We start from the raw sequence: 6,000 nt of genomic DNA, 5'->3' as shown, positions 1-6,000 counted from the left end.
TTCTTTTTTCTACTCCAGCACTGTATATTTTGTCACACTAAACTATTTTTAAGAAATTATATTGAATCACACGAACAACTGTATTTTGTTGGGGGGATTTTTGTGGGGTTTTTTTGCTTCCAAGTTTTTCTCTTGTTACCTTCTGTGCCTGAATTACACTTCTGCACCTTACCTGGCAAAATTTTACCAAAGACCTTGTGCAAATTTCAGCTCTTCTTAAAACACTCCTGGTTCTACCCGGAAAAATTAATAGCTCCTTCTGAACTGTGTTCCTAAAGCCCTCCCACCGCCTTCCTATCCATTGATTTCATTATGGCATAATTTGGGGTGCTTGCCTAAAATTGTAATTCCAGTAAGAGTAGACAGTGTTTTATCAATACTGAACCCTCAACACCTAGCACAAGATCTTGTACTCGCAAGGACTTGTGCATTTGCTAATGAAGTGAACAAATATTGCATTAATTTCAAATGTTTGTTGAACTGAATTTTTGAATGCTGTGTTGACCAAACTACTAGCAGGGCAATGTGTTTCATTCTTGAAAAGTTGTACCTTTGCATTCCAAACACAACCTTGCCTGCTTCCCAGAGTTCCAAAACTAAAGTAAAACATCCAATTAATCAATCAGTTACTCAACTGAAAAATCAAAGCTAGAGAAGTACTCTAATCAAGCATAACTTATTTTCCTATCTGAGATGTTTTCCACATTTTGTATTTGCTGAAGCAGTGCAAAATGTTGCTGCTTAAAGACATTATGTGACAATCTGTTTTCATTCCTATGCTCTAAAAATTATGAATAGTAATTTTAATATTCTTTATTTTTTATATTTTAAATCAGTGTTATTAGTTTTCCCATATTAATTTATTTTAATGACATATATGTAATTTCAAGGTTTGGAAAACTTTAGATAGCAGGTCAAATTCTTTTTAATTCAATCTGTTCAACTGAGGTCTTTATGGGCTTGGAGTAGATATTGCTTTAGGCTGCATATTAGTCAGTAAGCTAGATAATAAAAAATGGAAGTATATTTTTCCATTTTAGAGTAATGATGAAAGTCACATAAAGACAATTTCCCAGGCAACTGAAATTAATATTCATTATTGCTAAAAAGTTTTTGTTTTTATTTTCATGATTGGGAGGAAAGCATTTCTTAATTGGGTTATTCATCTTCTGGCCTCCTGAACTAGAAGTTAAGATAATTTGAATTTCTGAAATAATTATCAGTCATAACACTGTGGTGTGATATAACCATGCCTTTAAAGCCTGTTACAGGGAATCTATGCTACAGATTGTAACAGCTATGCTTTTCTTATTTATAAATGCTTTTTAACTTACTTTTAAAAATGTAGTTTCTTTCTATCAATGTGCCTGCTTCCAGTGCTGCCTCCTCCACCAACTCTTCTTAGGCATTTCGAAACATATAACCATTGAGGGTATATATGATCCTGACATTAAAATAAATTTATTACAATTTTATTATTATTACTTAGTAGTATTGAACATTTACTGAGCTCTTCCTATTTGCCAAACACTGTTCTAAGTCCATTAGGTGTATAATCTCATTTGTCTTCACAAAGACTATGGGTTAAGGTAAATGGTAGAAGAGCAATAATCTCCTAGACAGATTAAATACTTTATGCAAAGGAAGCCCTGTGGTAAAGAGAGAGTTAGTATAAATAAACATGGAAACAAGTCCAAAAAAGCTGGAGTAAGAAGTGTCTTGGTGGAAATGGATAAAAGTGGGAATTAAAAGGTGTGCAGGGGCCAGATCTTTTAAATGCTCTGGTTCAACCTTACCTTTAGAAACATTCTGTTATACCCATTGAGCAAAATAAAGCATCCTTTCTTGTTTCTTGAAAAAATGACTTCTACTTTGAATGACATTTGGTTGTTTCTGTAATTTACCTTCATTGGCTCTATTAATTTAACTCAAATTAAAACCCCATCTCTACTAAAAATACAAAAAATTAGCTGGGCGTGGTGGCAGGCACCTGTAGTCCCAGCTACTCTGGAGGCTGAGGCAGGAGAATGGCATGAACACGGGAGGCGGAGCTTGCAGTGAGCCGAGATTGCGCCACTGTACTCCAGCATGGGTGACAGAGCGAGACTCCATCTCAAAAAAAAAAAAAAAAAGAAATACATAAAATAAATTATAAGAGAAGGATTGGCAAAATAAGAAATATTTCACCTTGAGGTATATTTATATGGATATGTTATTAATATACTGAAAAATTGTATAACATATTTAAAAATCTGATGTGTCTTGGTATAAATGGTATCAGTCCATTTTGGTTCAGAAATAACATTCTTGTCAATTATGTCGTCATTACCATGCACTCAGACCAGGTTTTGGCCATGGTCACTTGAAGTCTTCATGTCCACACTTAATTGCTTTAGTCTAATGTCTTTCTGAAAGCTTCTTGCAGGCAATTATAATCCCAGAGAGTTATGTCTTCAAGGAGCTTCATGGAAAGAATGAAGTCTGACAAGTACGGGTTTCTAATAACTTTGAGTTCACACTATTGAACTAAATTTCCAAAACTCGGCCAGGCACAGTGGCTCAAGCCTGTAATCCCAGCACTCTGGGAGGCCGAGGTGGGCGGATCACCTGAGGTCGGGAGTTCGAGACCAGCCTGACCAACATGGAGAAAACCCGTCTCTACTAAAAAAAAAAAAACACACACACACAAAAATTAGCTGGGCGTGGTAGCATATGCCTGTAATCCCAGCTACTCAGGAGTCTGAGGCAGGAGAATCGCTTAAACCCGGGAGGCGGAGGTTGCAGTGAGCTGAGATTCTGTCGTTGCACTCCAGCCTGGGCAACAAGAGTGAAACTCTGTCAAAAAAAAAAAAAAAAAAAATTCCAAAACTCGAATGAAGAAACTGATGGGTTTGTGAAATTGCTAATACAGATCACAGCAAGAATTAATTACAAGACTGAATGAACTGATGAAAAATAATTATTAATCTTTTTTTTTTTTTTTTTTGAGATAGAACCTCACTCTGTCGCCCAGGCTGGAGTGCAATGGCGTGATCTCGGCTCACTACAACCTCTGCCTGCCAGGTTCGAGAGATTCCTTTGCCTCAGCCTCCCAAGTAGCTGGGATTACAGGCGCCCGCCACCATGCCCGGTTCGTTTTTTTTTTTTTTTTTTTTTTTGAGACAGAGTTTCATTCTTGTTGCCCAGGTTGGAGTGCAATGGCGAGATCTTGGCTCACTGCAACCTCTGCCTCCCAGGTTCAAGCAATTCTCCTGCCTCAGCCTCCCTAGTAGCTGGGATTACAGGCATGTGCCACCACGCATGGCTAATTTTATATTTTCAGTAGAGACAGGGTTTCTACATGTTGGTCAGGCTGGTCTTGAACTCCCGACCTCAGGTGATCTGCCTGCCTCGGCCTCCCAAAGTGCTGGGATGCTGGGATTACAGGTGTGAGCCACTGCGCCCGGCCTCATTTTTGTATTTTTAGTAGAGATGGGGGTTTCACCGTGTTGGCCAGGCTGGTCTCGAACTCTGACCTCAGGTGATCCGCCTGCCTAGGCCTCTCAAAGTGCTGGGATTACAGGTGTGAGCCACCAAACCGGGCCTGAATGAATTTTTTTTTTTTATGGCAGGGTCTTGGCTCCGTCACCCAGGCTGAAGTGCAGTGGTGTGATCATGGCTCACAGCAGCCTTGAATTCCTGAGCTCAATCGATCCTCCCACCTCAGCCTCCCAAAATGCTGTGATTACAGGTGCAAGCCACTAGACCCAGCTGAATTATGGATTTTTAAGGCTGCTTTATGTCAAACATTGTGGGTTCTTTTAATATTGTTTTCCAGATTTAAGGAAACTTTTTTCTTTTAAGCTTTGTATAATTTATAGTAATTTGGTAAAGTACTTTTGAAAACAAAAATGAAAACATTTGCTTTTCCTCTCTACCTGAACCCTCCAGAATTTAGAAGCAATTTATGATTTTTTTTTTATTATTATACTTTAAGTTCTAGGGTACATGTGCACAACGTGCAGGTTTGTTACATATGTATACATGTGCCATGTTGGTGTGCTGCACCCATTAACTCATCATTTACATTAGGTATATCTCCTAATGCTTTCCCTCCCCCCTCCCCCCACCCCACAACAGGCCCTGGTGTGTGATGTTCCCCTTCCTGTGTCCAAGTGTTCTCATTGTTCAATTCCCACCTGTAAGTGAGAACATGTGGTGTTTGGTTTTTTGTCCTTGCGATAGTTTGCCGAGAACGATGGTTTCCAGTTTCATCCACATCCCTACAAAGGACATGAACTCATCATTTTTTATGGCTGCATAGTATTCCATGATGTATATGTGCCACATTTTCTTAATCCAGTCTATCATTGTTGGACATGTGGGTTGGTTCCAAGTCTTTGCTATTGTGAATAGTGCCACAATAAACATACGTGTGCATGTGTCTTTACAGCAGCATGATTTATAATCCTTTGGGTCTATACCCAGTAATGGGATGGCTGGGTCAAATGGTAATTCTAGTTCTAGATCCCTGAGGAATTGCCACACTGACTTCCACAATGGTTGAACTAGTTTACAGTCCCACCAACAGTGTAAAAGTGTTCCTAGTTCTCCACATCCTCTCCAGCACCTGTTGTTTCCTGACTTTTTAATGATCGCCATTCTAACTGGTGTGAGATGGTATCTCATTGTGGTTTTGATTGGCATTTCTCTCATGGCCAGTGATGATGTGAGCATTTTTTCATGTGTCTGTTGGCTGCATAACGATTATTCTTATGTTTACAGCAACATGGTTATTTGCATAGATTCAAAAAGAATCTGTTCTCTGGCCAGGCACAGTGGCTCACACCTGTAATCCCAGAACTTCGGGAGGCCGAGGCAGGCGGATCACTTGAGATCAGGAGTTTGAGACCAGCCTGGCCAACATGGCAAAACGCCGTCTCTACTAAAAATACAAAAATTAGCCAGGCGTGGTGGCATGTGCCTGGAATCCCAGCTACTTGGGAGGCTGAGGCAGGAGAATCGCTTGAACCCGGGAGGTGGAAGTTGCTGTGGGCCGAGATTGCACCACTGCATTCCAGCCTGGGTGACAGTGAGATTCTGTCTCCAAAAAAAAGGAGGGCCAGGCACGGTGGCTCACACCTGTAATCGCAGCACTTTGGGAGGCCGAGGGGGGCGAATCACGAGGTCAAGAGTTCAAGGTGACTATAGGGAGAAAAATTATATTTCAATAGAAAAACGATAGTTTACCTGTTATTATAGTAATGTTCATTGTTTGAGTTATTTATCTACCTGTAGACTGGATTAGATTCTAGATTCTTCCAGTTTTCTCTAATGTCTGGCTACAGTCTCCAGTGAAGAATGAGAACTGGCTGGGCACGGTGGCTCATGCCTGTAATCCCAACATTTTGGTAGGCCGAGGCAGGAGGAGCACTTGAGGTCAGGAGTTCAAGACCAGCCTGGCCAACATGGTGAAACCCCATCTGTACTAAAAAAATAAAATAAAATTAGCCAGGCATGGTGGCATGCCCCTGTAATCCCAGCTACTTGGGAGGCTGAGGTGGGAGGATGGTTTGAACCAGAGAAGTCGAGGTTGCAGTGAGTTATGGTGGTGCCACTGCAATCCAGCCTGGGCAACAGAGTGAGACCCCATCTCAAAAAATAAACCCACACCCAAAGTGTTGGTTTACAGAGGCTTTCCAATGCAATAGGAAGCTTCTGGAAACTTTAGGGAAAGAGGAGGATTAAGCAATGGAGTCTAGAGAACCCTCAGTGGCTTGCCACTGCCTTTCATTTCCAGTCTAGTTCCCCTAGGAGGCAGGCAGGCCGAGCCCTCTGACATTGCTGCTGGAGGCTGTCTCTCCTGGCAAAGGCCCAGGGAAACTATCCTGCTGAGGCCCATCTGGAGCTGGCAGGGAGCTGACATTCACGGCCACATCTTAGTCATAACTCCTCCCCTCCCCTGACACAGCCACTTCCTCTTTCTGCTGAGAAAAGAAGTTGAATGAAGGACAAGCTCTC

This window comes from Pan troglodytes, chromosome 6 (genome assembly GCF_028858775.2).
Source record: "Pan troglodytes isolate AG18354 chromosome 6, NHGRI_mPanTro3-v2.0_pri, whole genome shotgun sequence".
Lineage (NCBI taxonomy): Eukaryota > Metazoa > Chordata > Mammalia > Primates > Hominidae > Pan > Pan troglodytes.
Note: the sequence above shows the minus strand (reverse complement) of the source record.